Source organism: Diceros bicornis, chromosome 13 (genome assembly GCF_020826845.1).
Source record: "Diceros bicornis minor isolate mBicDic1 chromosome 13, mDicBic1.mat.cur, whole genome shotgun sequence".
NCBI classification, from domain to species: domain Eukaryota; kingdom Metazoa; phylum Chordata; class Mammalia; order Perissodactyla; family Rhinocerotidae; genus Diceros; species Diceros bicornis.
Window position 1 is genome coordinate 19931864 of NC_080752.1, and position 25866 is coordinate 19957729.

The following is a 25866-nucleotide window of genomic DNA, read 5'->3' on the forward strand; positions in this document are numbered from 1 at the left end:
GGCTAAGAAACTTACCCATGCTGGACAGCTAGGAAGTTTCAGAGCCAAGATTTCAACCCAGGTATGCCTGGCTCCATGGTCCATGGATTCTCCACTGTGGCCCCCTGTCTTAGTCCATTCAAGCTGCTATAACAAAATGCCACAGACTGGGTAGCTTATAAACCATAAATTTATTCCTCATAGTTCTGGAGAGTGGAAGTCCAAGATCAGGATGCAAGTATGATTGGGTCAGGGTTTCAGACTTTTCGTTGGGTCCTCACACGGTGGAAGGGGCTACGGATCTCTCTGGAGCCTCTTTTATAACATACTAATCTTATTCATGAGGGTGGAACTCTCATGACTTAAGCCCCTCCCAAAGGCTCCAACTACCATCACATTTAGGGGTTAGTATTTCAACATAGGAATTCAGAGAGACACAAACATTCAGACCATAGCACCTCCCAAACCTCCAAGGGCCCAGATCCTGCACTCTCAGCCCCTATGATCCTACACAACGGAAAAGCAACGGTGAAATTAGAGGATGCAGCAGTTAGGGAAGAGTCCCCTTGGTCTGAGCAAGGCACCTTCATAGCTCTTTTCTATCCTCTATTCACAGCCACGCTTCTCCCCCCAGAGCAGTACTTCACCAAAAATAACTCCATGACAGGCTACAATGGGAAAAGCAGCACAGATAAAATGTGGCAAGCTGCCCAAAGGGATTTCCTCCTGGACTCACACTCTCTAAGGCAGTGAATTTGCCTTCAGGTAAAATACAAAGACACATAAAGTTAGGAAAAAGGGGGATCAGGGGTGGGAGGCCTGCTCTGCTGCACCAAACAGGCCAAAGGTAAGAACCACCAGCTCTTGAATAAGAAGGCCATAGTTTTTGCTAAGCATTTCTAACTCAACCAAAAAGTATCAATTCTTTTGATAATTTGTATAGAAAAAAATGGAATTGTCTAGAAGGCAATCAGAGGAGTGGCTGCCCTGAGTCTACATACCCTGACCAGAACACCTCCTTCACTCCTTTGCGCATTCACTCAGCAAACAGTTCCTGAGTGCCCACTATGTGAAAAGCATCTGCTAGATACTTAGGATAAAGAAGGAAATAATTTGCAACTCCTTCCCCAGAAAGTTTGCTCTACTAAGGAAGAGAGACAAGCTGTACGCAGTTAAATAAGCTGGATAAACTGGAAAAGGAGGGAGAGGGAAGGAACAGGTGAACCAAGAAGGAAACAACCAGCTCATAGAGAGAAAGCGCTTCCTGAGCTGGGTTTTACACAACAGGGAGGCTCCAGTAGGGATGTGAGAAGCATGGGAATATCCGGGGGAGAGAAGCGCGGAGCAAAGGTCTGGAAATCAGGAACAGGGTTGATTCCAGGGTGAGAATGACTCACAGCGTGAGGAGGTCAGACACATAAGCGGAACATAGAGTAATATCAGTACTTTCTACCCATTTCCATGGTCCACAGTGATGCACTAAAAAGGGTATGCGTGGAAAGGGAAATTCTCGCAAGCCCACAGAGCCACACAGTACACTCCCCCTTCCACAAGGTAGATTTTCGTCATCCCTGGATTCCGGCCCGTGTAAGTGAGGACACTCTGATTCCTGGGCAGAGCTGCCTAATGAGATGTTCAACTCCACCACTGCCTACTCAGAGACAAAGGGAAGGGAAATGTCATGGTGAATCTGTATCCCGGACACAGCCATTGGGAGCAGGAAGTGGAGTCTGAAGCATGGTATCGCCCATTGTCCCTGTCGGGGGGAGAGGGAGAATCTCCCTCTGCCCTTTCCCTTAAGGTTCTTCTGGCTGGCCAAATAATCAACAAGACAGGTTAGCAGGAGAAAATAATACCAAGTTTAATAACATGTATACATGGGAGAAAGCAGGGACACTGCGTTTCTCAACACAATAGCAGAAATTCTCGTCTTAAATATCATTTTCAGCCAATGACAAAGGAGGATTTTGGGGGTGGGGGGAGTCAGTTACAGGAGATTACCACTAAAGCACAGTAAACAAGAGTAAGGTTTATTATGTAGCTCAAGGCCTCACCTTCCACATTGACAAGTCACTAGAAATGAGCTCATCCCCCTCTCTTCTCCAAACAGAGGGGGAGATACCTTTACAAATGGAGATTTCCCTTATAAATGTAAATGATCGTCTGGCAACTCTTCGCAGGGTCATCCAGAGAATGTGGCCAGAGAGACAGAACTTCTGATAAGAGGGGCTTGTTGGTGCCTTTCCTATTGTAACATTTACCCTACGTTATCTTTACAGCCATCATGATAGATCTATTCCAGGAAGGAGCTACCGTGTCAAATTCTTTAGGCAGTTAGTGGGGGAGGTCAAATGTCCTCAGAGAAAACAACCAAGGTAAAGAGATAGATTTCAGGGTGGCCAAATCCCGATCTCCCACATCCCATTAGGCATAAGGCTTCCTCCTGGGCAGCTCCTGGCTCTTCTAAGCTCTACCTATATACTTTGGGAAAATGTATGACAATCTCTGCTTCGCAGGCTCCTCCCCAGTAAAATGGGGAGAATGATGTTTATCACACAGTGTTATCATCAGGATGACATAGGATTTATCATGTCAATGCCTGTTGCAACGTCTGACACATAGCATTTCCTTGTTATACGTGTTAGTTCCATTCCCTTCTCCTTAATTAAACCACTATTCACGAAAGACTAAATTGCCCATTTCTTCTATTATTCTTAATAAATGATCCACAAGGTATGTGCAGTATGTTACAGTTTTAAAAGCACTTTAACATCTGTTAGCTGATATAGTGATCTCAGTAACCTTCCGAGTTAGAGAGGAGGAGCTTTGTCAGTGACACCAGTGAGGAAACAAGCGACCTGCCCAAATTCACAGTCGTCAGGTAGCAGAGGATAAGCTTGCAGCTCATCCTTTGTCTCCGAAGCCCAACGCCTTTCAACTGCATGGCACTGCCTCTCTGAGTGCTCTTCTGGAAAAACCAAACATATTAACTTGGCAGCCATTAGCAACAAATCCTACCTTACTAAATGTAATACCAGTAACAATCCACTATAAAGTGTATTAACCTTCCACTGTGGCATGGCGAGTATCGTTGTCACAGCTCACGGGTTCATGTAGAGACTCAAAGGACAGAGATTGGGCCTTATTCATGGTCTTTCATGTCATTCATCGGACAAGCCCGATGCAGGTTTGTGGGGTGGATGGATCGATTTCATAGGCACTTAATGATTTACAAAGTACTTCTACATCCTTCATCTTACTTAATTTTCCAAAAAGTCCTGGAACATAAAGGAAAGCTGATATCATTATCTGCATTTAACAGATGATGATATGCAGGGCACACCCAGGCTGTGTTGTTTTCTTTCTTTTAGGAATTATAATGGACTCATCCTCCCTCCTGGAGCAGAACTCAGCTGAATTCCACACGCTGCTGTTGCCTTGCCATACACATCTGCTTAAAAGCCAAGATAGACACTGTTTTGTTATTATCTTTCATATCTTACAAAATACATCAATTTCTGAAAAATTCTGTGATAATTAAACCAAAAAAAAAAAGCTGGACCATTCAAGCAGGATAATTGTTACATTCCTATTCTTTTCCTTTCTCACCTCCTTTTGGTCTCCATTGTCTATAGCGTGGAGTATTCATCTTCCTCCACAAAAAGGATACACTTCGTACAGAATAGAACTGTCAGGATTGTGGGAGCCTCGTCTCTGTGTTAACCCTTCCTGTTAGGTTTTACAGCACACAGTTTTTCTTGAATGGCCTCCTGCACCAGTCTCTCCTCCAGCACTCTGAGGGCTCTTCCCAGAAATGGAGGTCTGATGATGCCACTCCCTCCCACCAGGACCCCTGGACTTCCCCAACAAATACTGCACACATTGCTTAACCTGGTTCTCAGGGTATTGCAAATCTATATCCTACTCAGCTTTGCAGCCTCATCTCCCAAATTTCCTCTCCATGTGCCCTGCATTCTACCAGACTAGAACAGTCAATGACTCCCTAAACCACTTCTCTGCATTTCCCCACACCATCCCCATCCCATCACCACTACCAAGGATGAAGGGTCCACTTCTAAAAACCCTCCCCATCCTTCAAGGGCTTTCTCTTGAAGCCTCTTCTAGTTCCCTTCAGCAATTGATTCAACAAGTGTTTAGTCAGAAACTGCTTTATGCCCAACAAACCTTATCTTCAAGAAGCTTAACATCTATTGAGCAAAAGACTCAGCTAAGAGAAACTCAACACAATGAGGGTGCTGTAATGGTGTCATTGCAAAGCAATGGGCCAGCCACTGGAAGGAACGCAAGAAAGTCCATCCCGACCCTCACTGAGACTGCTGTCTAGGCAGAAAGTGAGGAGGGGAGAAAACACAGCACCAGACTGGGCTTGAAACAGACGGAAGCCCTGTGCCATGTAGTTCTTCATTCATTCGTTCATTCATTCAGCAGACATTTACCAAACCTGAATATGTACACAGCACTGACTGTGCTAGGAATGCAGAAATGAATGTTATATGGTCTCTACCCTCAGGAATTTGCAATCTAGTGGGAGAGACAGAGGTATATCCACAGGGCTCTACCACAGGTGAGAAGCACTGTACCAAGTGCTGGGGGACGAGAGGAGGGTGGCTGGCTCTGCCTAGCAGAGGCCAGGAAAGCTCCAGAAAAGGGTACTATTTGTCAGAGCTCTAAAAGGGAATAGGAGTTTACCATGTAGAGAAGAAGAAAAGAAGGGAAGGGAAAGGAAGAGAAGGGAGAGGAGGGGGAGAGAACATTGTATCAATTAGTCCAGCCAGGAGAAAGTAACTACCTCAGTTATTTAGACATAGAAACTTTAATATAAAAAATGTTTAACTAAGTGACTGAGAGATTAAAAGGAATTCTCAGGCATCAAGAAGGTAGCAGCTGCAAGAAGCAACTACCATCCCTACAGCTGAAGAAACAAAGAAAAAACTTAAGAACTTAGAGGAAGAAGCCCATTGGTGGGTGGTGGTGTGATGCTCAGATTCCCGAGGAAAGAAGGAGCCCTACTCAGCTGGGGCTGGTGTCTCTGAGCTCAGAGGAGGGGCCCTGTGTGCCGGCCCAGACTTCTGAGGATAAGCACAGGCCAGCCGGGGCTGGTGTCTCCTAATGCAGGCATGACTTGCTGCTGGGTCTGCAAGTGCTGGGAAAAGGGCAGCCCGGATTCAGCTGCAGCCACGGAAGGCATTGCGGCTGCCAAAGAGAAGAGATGTCTGTACCTAGACTCTAGGCCAGTGGTAAACCAGGGGTGATCCTGCCGTCTAGAGGACATTTGGCAATGTCTGGAGACAATCTTAATTGCCACAACTAGGGAGTTGCTGCTAGAATTCAGTAGGTGAAGGACAGGGATGCTGCTAAACATCCTACAATGCACAAGACAGCGCTCTCTCGACAAAGAATTACCAAGTCCAAGATGTCAATAGCACCAAAGTTGAGAAACCTGTTCTAGGTTAACACTGAGAGGAGCAGGAAGCAAACAAGAAGGAGCAAGTCCTGTCTTTCCCCGTCCAGCCATGGCGTCTCCCTCTAGCACCCCCTATTGGCAGAGCCTAAGAGGGGGCCAGCAGGCAAAGCAGAAATACGGATTTGTCCCAGCCCCAGTGTCACAAAGTTGAGTACAGAGAATGAGTAAGTAGCTGAATGCCAATAAGTTAATAACCCGCACAGCGCTGCAGGCCAGGTTCTCAGAACAAGCAAAGCCATGATGGCAGATATAGGAGTGCCTTTGAGGGGAAGAGTCAGCAGCAGGAGTGCTTCCAGCAATGCCTAGCACATTCTCGGTGCTCAGCACAGAGTGGGGGACAGCAAGCTTGTGTTCGGTGAATGACTTTAAGACAAAGATTCCAAGCAGTATTTCTTCCAAATCAACACTCATGGCGGTATTTGAAATTCTTCAATGTGAGAATGAACACGGTGCCTCCTGATGGGGAAATGTCTTCTGTCCATGAATTTGGCATTTTGCCTTCTGTCTGTCGATAGTCTTAGAGGAATGGAGTACTTCCTGAAATTCAGTTCTCAGAGTTTGTCAAAAGTGGTAGGTTCCTTTTGGTTTCATAACTATTTTCACACAAATGAGATCATGTAACTTACACTCATCAATAGCATCTTGGAGATTTTTGCATAATATTAATAAAGATTTATTTAGCACTAGTTATATGTTACAATATACTTTACTACTCTTATCTCACTTTATCTACCACCTTTTCCCTTAGTTTTGGATGAGAAAACTGAAGCTCAAACAAGGGGAAGTGATTTGTCCCAAGTAGCACCTTAAGTGGAAGAGTGAAATTAGAACCCGCTTGGGTGGCAGAAAAGTGGCTGTAAGTTGCTTTGAGGTGGCTGATATCACTGCATCCCTTAGCCTTTCCCAATCTGGGCATGTTTCAAGTGCAGCTAGGTTCTTACGGTGTGCTAAATCCTTTACTTTTTCCTCCCATGCCTTCTATCCCCACTCACTTGCAGAATCAGTGGAGCAATTCAGGACATTAGTTTTCCGCCAAAGAACCATAATCTAGGGAGAAAGACGGCAGTTAACAAATGGACTCAGGGCATATGATGTCACAGAGACAGGGCAGGGAACCCAATCCTGGGAGGTCAGGGAAGCCTTTGTGTATGAGATGAGACCAGAAGGAGAGGAAGGAAACAGAGAGAGGAGAGGGAAGTCTGGACAGAAAGGAACAGCATGTGCAAAGTGCAGATGTAAGAAAAAACCCGACACGTTAAGAGTCTACAAGTTGACTGTGGAAGGAGTCAAGACCGAGAAGAAAACAACATTGTGAGAAGCGACTGGAGTGATAAGTAGGAGCCAGAACAACAAGGGATTTGTAAGCTATGTGAAGGAATTTGGACTTTCTAATGGTACTAGCTAATCATGTGAGCATAGCCACTCATCTTCTTGGAGTGTTGGTCTCCACTGTGTCTACGGCAGCAACAGCATCTACTCTGCCTACCAAACAGGGTCTGAGCTGTTCAAGTAAAATACACACACACACAGAGTCACACGGAGATTTGCTTAGGAAACTGTCACACATTATCACTACAGCATCCCAAGTCAGCTTCAGAAAATAGAAGCAGCAGCCTTCCTTTTCCTCCCATTTCCCTCAACCCCTGTAGAGGAAAAAGCCCCCTTTGGAAAAGAAAGCCTCTCCTTAGTCGTTTGCCAAAACTTTCTCAAGCAATAATCCATAACGCAATCTTCACTGAAATTGTATTTCAGCCCCCCCTCTGCTAAAAATATAAATACATGTGACTTCAGCCTCGGAATGGCCTTTGCGCCTTCTTGCCCCTGGTGTGCGCCTTCCTAAGTGGCTGTCCTCACCGTGGGCGCCAGCCTGTGCGATAACATTATAATTCTGTGTATATTGTGCTCCTAGAGGCCGTGCTGAGGCCAGCGTGAGGAAATGGCAATTGACAGCAGGCCCAGTTTTCTTTGTTAAGATCTGCGGCTTCCTCCTCTGAGGGTTCATTGGGCTTGAGCCACTGGATTTGGATGGCTCGCCCCAAGAGGCGTGGGCACAGGCACCACCATGCCTCTTGTTTGAGTGCTTTGTAAAGAAGGAGGCAGCTTGAAATTGAGGCTGTCCCAGGCACAGAGAATGGCTTAGGCAGAAGGTAGGTAACAGACCCAGAAGTCAGACATCTGGACCACATGAACGCTGAGGTGCTGGAATCCAGAACCAAGGCCGGCAGGGCTTTAAAAAACGGTTTATGGATTGCATCATGTTTTCACCCCGTGCGATTTCTACTGCATTGCAACAGCTCCCTACCCAAATAACTTTTCCCCTGCTAATTAATGATTGCAAACATTTGAGAAATATTTATTAAATGCCTCATCTGAGCTAACACTGTGGGCACTGGGGATACAGTGATGAACAAGGCACACTTCATCACGCCCGGAACATACACTGGGTCAGGAATCAATTGTGCCATCAGTGCAGGCGCCGATCTTTCTTGGTTAAGAGAAGTTGCTAATTGACAACAGCCCACAAGGGGTTAACTGAAAAGCCAGATTCTGCCTGTCCTAGTGACTCTAATGACAGTATTCAAAAAGGTTCCACCTCCATCTCTTTTTGCCTTTACTTATTGTCTTCATTTGCATGGAGGAAGGAAGCGAAAGCCTCTTACCAATCACCCCATGCACTGAGCCACAGACCCAAACACAGCAAGATGATCTATTTAATTTTCTAGCCTGCAAGGGGGCATTTACCCATTGTCTATGTCTTAGCCAAACGTAAAGGATTAGTTCAGAGCCCAGGGGAAAAGGCAGGAATACTGTGTTTAGAAGAAAAGCTATGCAGAGCAGAGATATGAACTCAGAGGATAAATTTGTAAAAGAGAAAAGTCTAGTGAGTCTACAGGCAACCCGCGTGAGCTCCAGAGGTCGGGCCTGGGCTCAGCCCACAGCTCATCTCTGGTGGTTCCCTGAGCTCTGATGTAGGCTGCCCCACTCTCAAGATCGCCCCAGATGAGGGCCATCCATCACCAAGGGGATAAGATGAGACTCAAGGGTGGGAGGACAGCAAGTCAGGCTACACGAGGCAGAGAGAAAAATCTACTTCAGCTGCGTTTCTTTAGAAACGTCCACTAGCTGAGAATGGGAAAGTAGCCACACAGTCAGACAGGGCTTCTGATTCCTTCACCAAAGATCACACCCCCAAAAGAGGAGGAAGACATCGTTAGCAGCTTAATCTTTCAGGCAAGGCCCAAGAAAGCAGCCTCCTGCAGAGGCCCAAAGGAACCGGCCTGGGTCCGGAAGCAGTGCAGCCACAGGTAGGGCAAAGGCAGTCAAGTCTACCCAAGCCTGGGTGAGAAGCCCTGGCGATGAAGCAAGGAGAGGGGACACTCTGAGGGAACACTCGGATGAAAAGAGGTCCCATAGAGACCCCTTGTGTGTAACCACAAAATAATCACATGACCTTCACTTTAAGCTGGGAGCAAATCTGATTGAATCTAGTTCTGAAAGCATGTCAAGCTCTGGCCCTTGCTGGAGAGCTCCTGCTCTGGAACCAGACTGATCCTCCACCACTTAGTAGCTCTGTGACTTAAGGCAAGATATTCAACTCCTCTGAACCTTATCTGTGAAAGGAAGATAATAGTCCCTACCTCAGGGCATGTGAAGAATTAAGTGAGATAATACATGTAAAACACTTAAGACAGGGTCTGGCTCACTGAAGGACTCATTCAAGTCAACAGACAAGAGTGAACTGTGATAAATGCAACACAGGGAATGAAGCCCATAGATGTCATGTTGACCGAAAGAAGCCAGAGACAAAGAGAACATTCTGTATAACTCCACTTATATAAGGTTCAAGAAGAGGCAAAACTAACTGATAATCAGAATGGTGGATACCTCTGGGGGTGCTGACTGGGAAGGGCGTGAGTGGAACTTCTGGGATACTGGGAATGTTCTAGACGTTAATATGGTGGTTATACGATGTATGTATATGTAAGAACTCCCCACACTGGACACTCAGCATTAATGCACTTTGAGCACCCTACTGTTGTTATAACACACTTCAATTTTTTTTTTAAGAAAACGTGAATAAGCCTGCAGAATGCCTAGCACAACATCTGGCCCAGAGGAAAGATTCAGTAAGCGTTCATCTCACCTAAGAAATAAGTCAAAGGATGGCGTCATCATTACTATTACCATCATCATCAGTAGCAGCAACATGACAGAGCCTATGGGTCATCAGTCTCCTCATTGGTCATCACCATAGTGATAGCAGCTGCAGGGAGTGAGGAAAATTGGGCTGAATTTAGGGTCTGTATTGGCTTATGCCTTCTGCAATGCATGATATCTGGAGGTTGATTATGAGAACCCTGATGGTTTCCAGCAGGACTCAGGCTAACCCATCCTGTGTGCTAGGCAGGAAAGGCACTCCATTCCTATTGCTTAGCTGAGGAACTCAGGGGGGTGAGGTCATTTGTCCATGAATTCAGCTGGTGAAGGCAGAGTCAAGGATAGAAGGCAAGTCTTCACACTCTAAGATATTTCAATCTGTTTTGAGAATTCTTCCAATCTACTTAGAGACTAGTTCCCTATTCCTGAAGGGGAAAATAAAAACAGGTTCTTTTTACTGAAGGAGTTCTTCTACAGAGAAACAGACCTTCCAGATATAAATGAGCAACACTAAGCTTGTCACCTGCAGCCTCCGTGAGATCCAGTGGCAGGTGAAACAAGAGGGTCTGGGTCTGAGGCAGAGTCAGTGTCACTGTTCCCACCACCCCAGGCAGGTGTCCCAGCAGGTAGGGTCACGGGGGCGGGAGGAGTGGTAGGAATTGTCTGTGATCTCTGAAAAGTTTTGGAAGGGGAAGGACTTGGTTCTATCAGCAAGTTTCAGCAGGCTTAAGAGCAGAGCAGGAGAGTTCCCTGTTACAGCAGGCTGCTCTGGATAAGACAACAAACATTCTGGGGCCTCCTATGTACCCAGCACTATTAAAGGAGCTCAGGATAGAGCAGTGTCCAAAACAGAGGCAGACTTTGCCCTTATTGGGCTGATATTCTAATGGGAGAGACAGATAAGAAGCAAGTAAAGAAATAATATAATGGAAGGGTACAACAGAGTGGAGTAAATAAAATGGAGCAGGATGAGGGTGGAGAGTGATGGTGAGGGCTATGAATATAGGGCATTCAGGGAAAGCCTCTCCAAGAAGTTGATATTCAAACAGTAACCTTTCCTCGAGCTAAGTTGAGTAGAGTTACATTTCTTATGGGGAGCAGCCAGATATACAGGTGTTGGGCCTCACCAGAACCAGTTTCCCTCCAGCTCGCTAACTACATCACTGAAAACCAATCACGCTCTATCACCCAGGCATAGCATTTGCACCTAAATCCAAACCACTGGGCTCTAAAACAGTTGTATCACTTTGTCATGACATGGGTCCTGCAGGCTTCAAATAATTTAGGGCACAGTTACCAGACTAAAGGGAGAATGCCTCTTTACAAAAGAGTCTGTGCTTGGAGCGCCCAGGCCCCTGCACTCCTTCCAAACCTAGCCCACTGCTTTTTCCATTGTGTCACTAATATACTGGGACTGGGAGGCAAATGAACAAGACACCTCCTGCCTTTGAAAAAGGACACAACTGAATAGCTGGACCAGTCACATGCACAAGTAACAACAGTGACACGTAGGAAGTTCTGTGATTGCAGCGTATTGACAGTACTGAGCCAATGCCGGGTGTAAAGCAATGTAAAGAACACATAAGGGTCGTCCATTGCCCAACTACAAAAGAGGTTATAACCTAGGCAGGAAGATGAGATGCAAGCTAGAAACAAGTTTTACCCCCAAAAGCAGTACCATAGTGCTCAATGAGTCTCAGAGAATGGAGTCTTCTGTTTTTTACCTACCTAAGAAACATTTGCTGAATGCCAGCCATGCGCCACGCAATTAATGGGCACTGTGATAAACAGGCCAAGGTCCCTGCCTTAGGGAGCTCAAGTCCAGTAGAAGGAAAGGCTTGTAAGCAGACATTCACACTGTAGAGTCATTAATGTGTCCAGAGAGAAGCCTGGGAACAGGGACAAGGGGATTTTGATTATGGGACTTAGAGATGCTTTAAGGTAGAGAAGATAAAGGCCTGGACCTTGCGTTTTGGGCAACAGGAACAGTACGATTCAGACTCACAAAAGTTTAGAACAGCAAGGTGCTTTAGAAAACTGTGGTGTCGCTGGAGTACAGAGTAAGTAACGGAGAGTTGTGGAGGAGAGGCAAAAGGAAAAGCTGGCACTCACCGAATACCGCACGCCAGACGCTGTTCTCAGTGAGTATGTATATGGGCATACATTCATTCCATCTTCTCAGTAATGGTACCAGTAAATATCATCATCATCCCAATTTCACAGAAGAGAAGACTGAGAAGGTTAAGTAACTTGAATTCAAGGTATTCAGCTGGTAAGTAGTAAAACTAGGATACGAACTCCAGAACCACTGCCTTAACCACTCCGTGGTCACTGAGACCCTGGGGCCAGGTTCAGGACTGTTGACTTCATTATTTGGCCAAGGGGATCCATTTAAGGCTTTTAGGCTGGAGAATGACATACTCACACTTACATTTTAGAAAGATTGGGCTGGCTGCCTATGTAGAATGGGATTCAAGGGGTAGAGAACCAAAAGCACAATGACCAGTTAGGAGGCCTTACAATGGTGCAGGGAAGAGGGGCTGAGGATGCAACGGTAGGAGGGATCACTGGGTACAGGGGAGCTGAGGCAGGCTATGTCAGGGGAAGATGTACTCGTACTTGGTGACAGACAGGATGCAGGACATAAGAGAGAGAGAGGTGTAAAGGACGATCCTTCAAGGTGGAGATTCAGCCTTGACAGGCAGATCCTGCCCTTAAAGTAATGAGAAAAGAGGACACTCTTATCATGGCAAAGAACAGAGTTATACGAGACTGACGACGTTCTTGTCAAGTCTCTGAGCCCAGGTGTGTGAATTCAGAAGGCTGATCCAAACAACAGCCATCCTGAAGCAGGCTGTCAGCCCCACAATGATACTGCTTTCTTTCTTCCTTCCCTTTTCCCCTCTTCCTTCCCCCATTCCTTCCTTCCTTCCTCCCTCCTTCCTTCCATCCTTTCTGCCCTCCTTCCCTCCTTCCTTCCTTCTTCCCTCCCTCCTTCCCTCCTTTCTTCCCTCCTTCCCTCCATCCTTCCTTCCCTCCTTCTTTCCTTCCTTCCTTCTTTCAAATGAGTACAACCGTATTGTTTTCTAAATTGTAAAATAAATGCACATGCAGAAAATTCAAGCAATACAAAAAAATACAGAGAATAAAGTTGCCTGAGATCCCACCACAGTTAATACCTTGGTGAAGGGCTTTCCAGGCATTCATGACTGCACGGCACATGCACAGACACACATTCACATTCTCATGCACATTCAACTCTTTATTTTGGAAACCTGCTTTTTTCACTTACCCCACTATGGCAGTATTTCAAAGTCAGTGAATATGGAGCTAAGTCATCTTTTTCAGTGGCTAGGTGGTATTCCATTGCCTGTATGTACCATAGTTTATTACAAGTTCCAACAATGACCAAGTGAGGAGATAGACAAATCCTCTCCCTCCAAGACATCTAGAAAGCTGGACAAAATTAACAAAATCAACCATTTCAAGCGCTCTGGAAATCAACCAAGAGCATATAACAATCTGAGAAACATTTATGCTTGAAAATATGTTGAACTTTGGGTCACAACAGCGGGAATCTGTGGCATTCTTGCCTGGGACTGCCCCCATTCCCACCACCCCTCAGGCTCGGTTGACACAGAAGTTCTAAAAGGGCAGGGCAAGCCTCAAAGACCAGCGGCTTCTCTACCGGATAGAAGGAGGCTCACTAGATTTGAAGCAGTGGGAGATGCCCATACTCAGGGGTGTTTTCAGTGGAAGCAATGACCCTCAAGGTGGCCAGCGGGGACAGCCAATGGCTCCACTAGTCTGAGGTTGCAATCATGGTTGAGATAAGCATATTCCTGGCTGAGGCTGCTCACATAGCCCAACTGTTCACACACCCCTGGCTGATCTCGAGACTAAGCACATACACATAGGTCACAGGAAAGGGCACAGCAGAAAGTCAAAGCCAGGGCAGCTTGGAAAAATACCTGAACTTTGAATATGCTCTTCTCCCCACACACAGTTCCAAGGAAATCTTTCTGGCTTAAATTTTTTGAACACAACCTCTGTCTAATCATTGGCTGACTGCTAAGTTATGCAAACACAGGGCAACTCCTAGGCTTAAGGATGAAAATAAACAAACAAAAAAACTAAGCATAGACATCAGTGATTCTACACCGCAGGAGGAGAGAGGCAGATTTCACAGATTTAGCCCATGCAAGTTACTAACTAAAAAAGAAAACAAACAGATGAAAAAAACACAGCAATAACAATTCAGAATTCAGAGTTGCTAAAATATATTATCTAAAATGTCCAGATTTCAACAAAAAAATTATGAGACAAGCAAAGGAACAGGAAAGTTGAACCCAGACTTAAGGAAAGAAAGCAGTCAATAAAGACTGTCTCTGAGTGTCCCAGATGTTGGATTGAGCAGAACAAGACTTCAAAGCAGCAATTACAAATGACCCAAGAATTAACGAATTTCAAAACTTTGCAACACATCTCTATGCAATGGTGAGTAGAAATAACTAATTGTTTCCATTTAATTTCTTCTCTATTTTGTAAAGTTAGCTTGGAAGGGATTGAAATTGGTGTGTAAAATTCCTGTGTAAGCAACACAGGAAAGAGAGAAGGGCATAAAAAATATTTGAAGAAATACTGACCAAAATTTTCCCCGATTGGTGAAAATCTACAAACTTCAAGTGTTAGAAGCTTAATCTACCAGCTTCAGGAAGCTCAATGAACCAGAAGAAGATAAATACAAAAAGAACCACAACTACACATATCATAGTCAAACTGTTGAATGGCAAAGACAGAGAGAAAGATTAAAGTAACAACAGAAAATCTATTATCAGTTCCCTGCATGCTAGGCATGTATTATATTTCCAGTATTTAATTGTCATAAGAGATGTTGGAAGGAACATTTGTCTGATTATCTCCCAAGGATAAATTCCTTGAGGTAGAATTGTTGAGTCAAAGGATATCCTCATTCAATAATCCTGCTTGCCCTGTGACCCAAGGTTAGCCCTCTTAAGCGGTACCTCCTATTCTTTCTACTTTTTCTTTTAAGTCTCAGATGCATGCTGTTCCCTCTCCTTGAAACTCTCCACCACATCCAGTCTTCCACAGCTAATTACTTCTAGTCCTTCAAGTCTCAGCTTAAATACTTTCCTGAAGAGACCTTCCCTGATCATTCAACCAAAAGCAGAGCCCACTGACCCACCCCCATTTCTCTGTCTCATAGAACCCTGCTTATTTCCTTTATAGCCTTTAACACATTTTATAATCGTAGCCCATTCTGCGATTCCATGTTTAATGTCTTCCTATACCCATGAGGACAGGAACATTGTCTTTCCTGTTCAACACTGTATATTAATACTTAATGCGATGCCAGGCACATAACAGGGACTTAATAAATGTTCACTGAATAAATTTGCTTTGCTAAAGCAAACACATGCTAGAATTTTTAAAAATAAAAATCTCTGCCGCAGCCACCATAGCCCCAGCCCCACTATCACAAGTCTCCATCTTTGGCACTGTCGGCCTTCTTCCTGTCCTTCCCTCTGTCTCATCTCTCTTAGTTCTCTGGCAATAATTTGACCCCACACCTGGATGTTCATAACCTACGTGGGAGCCAGCATATCCTTCTGGATATACTGGCTGCCCCTCGAACAGAGGAGTCGCCCCCCAGCAACACACAGTGAGTCTCTGATTAGCAGTAATCTAGGTCTTCTCTGCACCAGGTCTTCAGGTCAACCAGCAGGGCCCAAGATTGTAAACTACTGTGTTGAATCATCCTGACTCAGCCCTGGGTCCTTCACTGGTCCCTAGGAGAGGCCGTCCTTCCTCCAGTGCAGAAATCAGTGCATGTCTGGAAGATTCAAGATAAAAGAGGAGGTTGCACATTACCACAGCTGACATCAAAGACTGTGCATTGCTTGTTAGAGCACAATAGCACATGCCAGAGTGGGCTTATGGATGGACATCAGCGATACGTGTGTTTATTGTCGGTATGTGCAAGTGACGGCGCAATACTACTGGGGGCTTCATTTCTGTCATTTGTTGTATGAAGTGAAAATGGGACTCTCTGGAGAGGTACGTTAAGCATCACAAGGCAACATTTTATTCTCACGGCTGATGAAGGTGTAATAAACAAATTCACACTTGTTCCTCCTGAAGAGTGGTGATGATGATGATGATGATGATGATGATGATGATGGTGATGACGACGACAACAATGATGATAACAGCTAGCATTCATCCAGGCCTACCATGCACCAAAGGCACTCAGTTTCAAACTGGGTGTGTTTCTCGAAAGCTCTACCTACCACTCCAGTAGCCACTCAACTGTTGACTCAACAGAGTTCAGTTAAGAAAATTATGGGAGACCAAAGATGAGAAGAACTCCTTTTCTAAATTCTGAATCTCATATCCAATTTTAAACATTTACAACATATCTCTAAGCAATAATGGGTGAAGAAAACTTTATTTTCACTTAAGTTTTTCGCCACTTTGCAAAGTTGGCTTGGAAGATATTGAAATCAGCAGTGAACCCGTGTGAGCAAAAATATGTCAAACTAGCTGATAGCATTTCCTCAAAAACATCTCCCTAATCTAAGGTAGAGAGAAGCACATCCATTCAGAACAGGTATTTAACGCAAAGGCTTTTCCAATCAGCTCTGATTTTTTAAAGCCCTTCTGAGTTTTGTATTTTATAATAGCCTCCTTTTTTATTTTTCATCTTGATCATTATTAAAATGTAGCGTGCCAGTGAAGGGAACACTGATGTGATTCTCATGTACACGTTAAAACTGACACTGTGATGAGCCGGCCCGGTGGTGCAAGTGGTTAAGCGTGCGCCCTCCGCTGCGGTGGCCCGGGGTTTGCCGGTTCGGATCCCAGGCGCGCACTGATGCACTGCTTGTCAAGCCATGCTGTGGCGGCATCCCATATAAAGTGGAGGAAGATGGGCATGGATGTTAGCCCAGGGCCAGTCTTCCTCAGCAAAAAGAGGAGGATTGGCAGATGTTAGCTCAGGGCCGATCTTCCTCACAAAACACAAAACAACAACAACAAAAAACTGACACTGTGAGACACTACCAGTGACATCGCCTTTTAGGGACAACTAGGGTGTGGCTCAGCCTTGGGCCTGGATGCTACTCTTGGATCTCTGATATCGTAGGAAAAAAAAAAGAAAGGAAGGAGCCTTAATAATAATCTAGCCACCCTTACTAAATGCAACAATCCCCTCCACTGCATCCTCACAGGCCGTGACAGCTTCCCGTTGAACACCTGTAATGGATGCAGGAAGATGACTTTAAAATAGAGGTTAGATCCGGGGTCATGTCCAGTTGCTAGATATATTTTTTTTTTAGTTAACATTTTTTTTAATTGTTAGTATTTAAAAATTAGGAGATTTCACACAAAAACCTAGTTGTCTAACTTCTTTTAAGAGATCATATTTCTGGCCCCCCTGGGCCCATTCCCACATGGAAATAATAGAATGGGCTGATGAATGGATGCTCCCTTTGAAAGGAGCATGGACCCTCTAGTTTACCACAGTCCCTACCACTTCCTCACATCAACTGGACCACATTAATCACCTCACTCGCACTGTTGTTTTTCTTAGGGTAAAGTAAGACATATGTGCCCCCAGACCTTTCTGGGGAATGAAAGACGGCCCAAAAGAGCTCTGATTTCTTACATCAAATCACTCACTTAAGTGAGACCCTCACTCTACGAGGAAACCTTCCCATCAGTCACCTCTCTCCATCAGTTTCCCGTGGGATTCCCACAAATGTCTCCAATTCTTTGGGCATCAATTTACCAATCTGCAAAAGGAGGCTCTCTTCTTGATCCTTCCTCCCTCTACCTGACAGGAACGCTGTAGAAGCCATGTGATAACATCTGTAAAAGGGCAGCGAGCTTCCCAGATGTAAGTATGCATACAACAGAGTATACATGTTAACATGTTGAGTGTTATTAAAGTTGCTTACCTACCTCCAAGCGACACTCTCATATAAGTGATGAGCAACCCATGGTCATATAATGCTACGCTGTATTTCAGGTCCAGATTCTATCGCAGACCTATAAACTGACTACATTCTGGAGAGAAAATGCTGGGGTTAGGGCGGGGTGGGGGGAAGAGGAGTAGAGGAAGAAAAACTCTGTTATAACCACTATTGCTAAATATAGGGAATGGGCAGACAGAAGGTGATGAATCTGGAAAACGAAGTCACTATCATTCATTGTGGGCTTACTACATGCTACACAACTTATATGCATAATTTCATTTAATTCTTTTAAAAAACACGATAGCTGCTATTATTTTCTGTCTACAAATGAAAAGCCTGAGCCTCAGAGATGTTAAGTAATGTTTCCAAGGACACACAGCTAGTAAGTAAGTGAAAAGTCTGGGGTTCAACTTTAGGACCTGAATTCTTAATTGCGATGCAATTTTGCCTCTCTGTACTTGAGGGAGAAGAGAAGAAGTTGCGTTTATTAAGTAAATACTACGTGCCAGGCTAGGGTTGTTTTTTTAAAAAAAGCTCTATTGAAGAATAATTTACATACTACAAAATTCACTGGTTTCAAGTGTATAATTCCAAGATTTTTAGTAAATTTCCAAAATTCCATAATCTAGTTTTAGAACATTCCCATCACCCCCAAAAGACCCCTTGTACCTATTTGTAGTCAATCCCTGTTCCCACTCCCTGCTCTAGGAAACCACTAATCTACTTTATTCCTCCATAGATTTACTTTTCTGGCTATTTCCTATTAATAGAATTATGTAATATGTGATCTTTTGCATCTGGCTTATTTTACTTAGCATAATATTTTTGAGGTTCATCCATGTTTTAGCATTTCTCAGTATTTCATTACTTTTCATTCCATTGTATGGATATACTACATTTTGTATATCCTTTCACCCGTTCATGAACATTTGAATTGTTTTCATTTTTTTGGTTTTATAAGTAGTGCTGCTATGAGCATTCCCAAAGAAGTCTTTTGGGAACACATGTTTTCATAATAATAGATACCTATGAGTGGAATTTCTGGGTTGTATGGTAAATTCCTGTTTAACTTTTTAAGAAACTGCCAAATTGTTTCCCAAAGCGGCTGTATCATTTTACATTTTCACCAGCAATGTATGAAACAATGTATATTCCAGTTTCCCCACACCCTCACCAACGCTTGTTATTATTTGACTTTTTTAAATTATACCCATTCTGTTCTGTATGGGGTAGTATTGCAATGTAGATTTTGTTTTTTGTTTTTTGTTTTAATTTTTTGTTTATTGCAGTAACATTGGTTTATAACATTGTAAAAATTTCAGGTGTACGTCATTGTACTTCTATTTCTGCATAGATTACATCATGTTCACCACCCAAATACTAATTACAACCCATCACCACACACATGTACCAAATTATCCCTTTCACCCTCCTCCCTCCCCCCTTCCCCTCTGGTAACCACCAATCCAATCTTGGTCCCTATGTGTTTGTTTATTGTTGTTATTATCTACTACTTAATGAAGGAAATCATATGGTATTTGACCTTCTCCCTCTGATTTATTTCACTTTGCATTATACCCTCAATGTCCATCCATGTTGTCACAAATGGCTGGATTTCATCGTTTCTTATGGCTGAGTAGTATTCCATTGTGTGCAATGTAGTTTTAATTCACATTTCCCTAATAACTAACGATGTTGAGAATCTTTTCATGTACTTGTTAACCATTTGTATATTTTCTTTGGTGAAATATCTTTTCAAAACTTTTGCCCATTTTTAAATTGACATGTTTGTCTTGTGCTAGGTTTTACACATACCTTTTCTCACTACTTCACTGGGAAGAGGTAATATCATCCTCACTTTTGCAGAGGGAGAAACTGAGTCATATAGAGATTAAATAACTTGCCCAAAGTCATCCATCCAGCTAATAATAGCAGCGGTTCTTCTGGCTCTCAGCCTCAGTTCTTCTCCCTATTAAGGCTATAATATGGTAGTCAGTGGCTGATTACAGACCACAGATATGTCTATATGGTCACTTTATGCAAAAATACAATCAAAACTTAAAAACTGGAAATCAGAAAAACATAGAAATCCAGATTTCCAGCTTCTTGTGAAACGACAGCAGACCCAATAGCACTGGGCCCACGTTCCTGGACAAAAGCCTGCTCTACAAGCTGAGTAGCAGTCCCGGCTCCAGACAGACCACGCCCTCACCAGGGAGCCACACACAGTCCAGTCTCCACTTTACTCACCTACATTCCTGGCCCTGTAGGCATTCAGGTTAGCAGCTGTCCCCCGGCATGGGGCTATGCTCTGTGCCATCCTAGGAAACTCTTCTTCACACAGGTAAAGAAAACCCCACTCTACTAGAATACATGCACTTAAAAACTGGATAAAATAGTCTGTGGCAAAAAGAGCCTGTGATTTAGGACAGAATTCAATGTAGAACAAAGATCCCTGGGGCACTGGTGTAAGAAAAATGGCTTCAAATCCATCTCTCCATATCCACTATGTAAAACAATATTGTAAAATTGGAGCGGCTCCAAGTGAAAGAAGGTGGGTCTTGAGTTGTGTTATTAACCTTATTTTACAGAAGAAGAAACTGGGGCTCAGAGAAGTTTGTAATTAGCCCAGTGTCACATAGCTGTTAGTGGAATGATATAGTTAGATCTCAACCTGAAGTCCTTGGAACTGACGTCAGGGCTCTACCTGCACCAGAGCTGGCCACTGTGGGCCATTCTCCTCACGTAGAATAAATCTGCCTGTTAACATCTGTGTTTCCAATGCCAGGCACAACGACACACAGAAGATACTCTATAAATATCTGTTCAATGAATGAAAATGCTCCATAAATATTTGGATAAAAATGTTACATTTTAATTTGGTAACCAACATAGAGGTTCAGGTGACAGAAAAACAAAATAAGTTCAGCATAACTGTCTTAATGTAGCTGAATATTCCAGTGTTATTGGAGGAAACAAGACCATACGTTGACTGAGCAGTTTCTATGTACAGGGTGTGGGGCTTGCTGCTATGAGAGATCCAAGGGAATATCATAACCAGGGCCTGATGCTGGATTTAGAGAGATGCTGGGGTAGGAAACTGATTTACTAACTGCCAACCTGCCCTACTCATTCTGTTTCCTGTGAGCCCCACAACACCCCTGTGACCTGTATATAAGCATGCCCATCTCCCATCTAAAAATGACCTGATCAAAGATTGTCATACTTGATGAAGCCCACTTCTTTGCACTACACCACAAAAGACTTGAAAATTTACATTTGTGACCCAAGAATCAAACAAGAACGGAGAAAAACAACACCTGAATTGTTATAAGTCAGTTCAAGATTCACAGCAAAAGTGCTATGAAAAGGAGAGTGACTCTCTGAGCTTCGATTTCCTCGTCCACAATATGGGTCATAAATGTGCCCTTCTTCCAGTGGGGTTGTGAAGATCAGCTGCTACAGTGGATGTGGAAGGGCTTTTGAGACAGAAAGTATAAGATTCGTTGTCCTAACCCTTTGCATATGGCCTCTGTCCTCTTACCATTTTCAAAACTGTTCTTTCCAAGACCACCAGTGACCTGCTACTAATCATAGTAGTGACATTTTCTCAGTCTTTTCCAACCATGCTCCACCTGCAACCTTTTGGAAATATTTGATACCAGTGTCTACTCCCTCCCCATTTTTTTGAAACAAACTATCTGCCTCCATCTCTCCATCTCCGTCTGTGTCTCTGGCTGTCTCTCTCTCATGTATGCATGTGTGTGCACACACACACTATGATGGATTGAATTGTGTCCCCCCTAAAAAAAAATCCCTACATTGAAGTCCTAATTTCTAGTACCTCAGAGCATGATCTTATTTGGAAATAGGGTCTTACAGACATAATCAAATTAAAATGAGGTCATTAGGCTGGGCCCTAGTCCAATATGACTGGCATCTTTATAAAAAGGGGAAATTTGGACATAGAGACAGACATGCACACAGAGAGAATGTCATGTGAAGACTGGAGTTATGCTGCTACAAGCCAAGGAGCCACCATAGCTAGGAGAAAGACCTGGAACAGATCCTTCCCTGGTGCCTTCAGAGGGATCATGGCCCTGCAGACACCTTGAACTTGGACTTCTAAACTCTCAAACTGTGAGACGATAAATTTTTGTAATTTAAACCATTCAGTTTGTGGCACTTCATTACGGCAGCTCTAGCAAACTAATAGATACACACACACACACACACATCATCTGTCACCTCTCTCCTGACCATTCCTTCTCTGGTTCCTTCTCTCGCCCCAATTTCTTCATGTACCTCTTCCCTAAGGATATGCCTCATTATCTCTCATTTCTCTCTGTACTCTCTCTACTCTATGCCTGGTTGTTCCGACCCAATACCATGGCTTCAGTGATCCCATCTATATGGACACCAAATTTATTTCTTCTGCTTGACATTTCATTTCTAACAAGCATTGCCAGAGAGCCAAAAAACACTTTCCAACAGATACCTGGGTAAGTTCTAGCATATTTCATCTGTAGTCACAAAATAATAACTTCCCTCCTGGGTTAACGTGGATCCTTTACAGGCAGTAGTGTTGAAAAGTCTGGGCTTTGAAAATCAAATCCAAGTTCTAAACCTGGTTCAGTTTCCTCAACTGTAAAATGAAATTAAAAATAATTTAACATTACTTAAAAAATAACTTTCATGAAAAGTTATTATAAAGAGTGACTGAAATAATATGTGCCAAGTGCTCAGCATGGCGTCTGGTTTATAGTAAGCAAAGTAAATATCAGCTATTATTAGTAGTAGAAGCTTTCTTATGTACTACAATCAGAGGTCAGCAAACTTTTCTGTTAAAGGGACAGATAGTAAATATTTCAGGATACATAAGTTCACTGTCTTATTTTCTTCTTTGTTGTTGATGGGCGTATTAGTCAGAGTTCTCCAGAGAAAAAGAACCAACCAAGATATATACTATAAGGAATTGGCTTATGTGGTTACAGAGGCTAAGTCCCAAGATCTGCAGTTCACAAGCTAGAGACACAGGAGAGCCAATGGTGTAGTTCTAAGTCCAAGTCTGAAGGTCTGAGACCCAGGAGAACTGACGGTATAAGTTCAAGTCTGAGTTCCAATCTGAAGGCAGAAGAACTATGTCTCAGCTTGAAGACAATCAGGCAAGAGAAAGAATTCTCCTTTACTCAACCTTTTTGTTCTATTCAGGCCTTCAACAGATTGAATGTGGCCCACTCACACCGGGGTAGACAATCTGCTTTACCCAGCCTATTGATTTAAATGTTACACTAATCCAAAAAAATCTTCACAGAAACATCCAGAGAAAAATGTTTAACCAAATATCTGGACACCTAGTGTCCCAGGCAAGTTGACACATAAATGTAACCATCACAATATGTTTGTTTGTTTGTTTTACAACCATTAAAAATGTAAAAAGCATTCTTATCTGGTGGGCCATAGACAAATAGCATGCAGGCCAAATTTAACCCTTGCCACAACCTGGGCTAGAACCTCCAATACAATGTTGGATAGAAGCTGTGAGACCAATCTTCCCGTCTTGTTCTTGATCTTAGGAGGAAAGCTTTCAGGCTTTCACCAAGCATGATGTTAACTATATGTTTTTCTTAGATATGGATACCCATTAGAAGAAGTTCCCTCTGTTCCTAGTTTATAGGGAGTTTTTATTACAAATGGTCATTGAATTTTGTCAAATATTTTTTTTAGCACCTATTGAACTGATCATATGGTTTTCATACTTTATTCTATTAATATGGTATATTAGGTTAATTGGCTTTTGGATGTTGAACAAAGCTTGAGTTCTTGGAATAAATTCTTCTTGGTTGTGATGTATAATCTTTTTTATATGTTTGTGAATTCAACTTCCTAATATTTTCTTGAGGATTTTTCCATCTGTATTCATGAGGGATATTGATCTGTAGTTTCACTTTCTTGTGATACCTTTGTTTGGCTTTGGTATCAGGTTAATATTAACCCTATAGAATAAGTTGGAAAGTGTTCTCTACTCTTCTATATTTTGGAGGAGTTTGCAAAGGATTAGTGTTAGTTCTTCTTTACATGTTTGTTAGAATTCGCCAGTAAAGCCATCTGTACCTGGGATTTTCTTTGTGGAAATATTTTAAATTACTAACTCAATTTCTTTACTTGTTATAAGTCTGTTCAGATTTTCAAACTCTCTTTGAATTGGTTTTGTTAATTTGTATCTTTCCAGGAATTTGTCCATTTCCTCTAAGTTGTCTTATTTGTTGGCATAAAGTTGTTCATAGAATTCCCTTCTAAATCTTTTGATTTCTGTAAGGTCATTTATAATTGCTATAGACTGAATGTTTGTGCTCCCCTAAAATTCATATGTTTCAACTTCACCCTCAATGTGACGGTATTTGGAGGTGGGGCCTTTGGGAGGTGGTTAGGTTGTAAGGGTCGAGCCTTCATGAATGGGATTAGTGCTCTTATAAAAGAGATCCCAGTGAGCTTCCTCACCTCTTCCATCCTGTGAGGACACAGCAGGAAGATGGAACCAGGAAGCGCGCCCTCACCAGACACTGAATCTGTTGGTGCCTTGATCTTGGACTACCCAGCCTCCAGAACTGTGAGAAATAAATTTCTGTTTTTCTACACCACATAGTCTCTGGTATTTTGTTATAGCAGCTCGAAATGTCACTTCTTTCATTCCGATTTTGGTCATTTGTATTTCTTCTCTTTTTTCTTGATCAGTCGAGTGAAAGATTTGTAAATTTTGCTGATATTTTATTAAACTTTTAGTTTAGTTGGTTTTCTCTATTGTTTTCCTGTTTTCTGTTTCATTGTTTTCCACTCTTATGTTTTACTATCTCCTTCCTTCTGCTTGCTTTGGGTTTGGTTTGTTCTTATTTTTCTAGTTTTTTAAAGTGGAAATTTAGGTTATTGATTTGAGATGTTTCTGTTTTTCTAATATAGGCATTGAAAACTATAAATTTTCCTCTCAGTATTGCTTTAGCTACACACTATACATTTTGATATGCTTTGTTTTCACTTTCATTCCATGCAAAATATTTTCTAATTTCCTCTGTGATTTATTCTTTGACTCATGGTTTATTTAGAATTGTGTTGCCTAATTTCCAAATATTTGTTAATTTTGTAAATTTCTTTCAGTTGATTTTTAATTTGATACTGTTGTGTTCAGAGATGTACTTTGCATAATTTCAATTCTTTTAACTTATTAAGACTTGTTTTATAGCCTAGCATATGTCTATCCTGGAGAATGTTCTGTGTGTGCTTGAAAAGAATATGAATTCTGCCATTGTTAGGTGGAGTATTCTATAGATGTCAATTAGGTCAAACTGGTTGATAGTATTGTTGAAATCACCTATATACTTGCTGATTTTCTGTCTAGTTGGCCCATGAATTATGGAGAGTATAATACTGAATTCTTCAACTGTTATTATTGAATTGTTTATTTCTCCTTTTAATTATTTCCATTTGTTGCTTCCTATATTTTGGGACTCTGTTGTTAGGTTTACAATTGTTATATTTTCCTGAAGAATTGTGCCTCTTTGTCTCTTAACACTTTTTGTCTTAAAATCTATTCTGTTTGACATCAGTATAGGGATTCCAGCTCTCTTTTGGTTATCTGCATGGTATATCTTTTTCCATTCTTTTACTTTCAACCTATTTGACTCTTTGAATCTAAACGGTGTGTCTTGTAGATAGCATATAGTTGGATCTTCTTTTATTATCCAGTCTGACAATCTGCTTTTTGATAGGAGTGTTATTTACATTTAATAGAAGTACTATTTACATTTAAATGACTGTAGCGTAAGCCCTGACACTTGTTTTTTTTTCTTTTTTGTAATGCAAGTGACTGACTTAAACTTTGATTGCCGAGGCATCCACTTCAAAGAGGCATCTACTTCAAAGCTGGCTATCTTGAATAAACACATTGCCAGCGATACAACTAGATAAAGAGCCAGGCTGCCTCCCCCACTGAGGCTACTTTGTTTTAGAGATCTTGGTTGATTTCAATAACTGACCATTTGGGCTACTTTTTTTTCTCTTCCATGCTTTAAATTCCCACTCTTATGTTTTAAATTAAGCAGTAAAGAATGAGCGTATGAAACCCTAAGTCCCCACCCTCAACCCCAATAAAAGCAGAATCCGAGGCCCATATGTGCTCCCTCTCTCTGTCTCCCCACAACCTTGCTGTATGGCTCCAGGTGTGCTGTATAATTTTCAGGTCTTATAATTAAT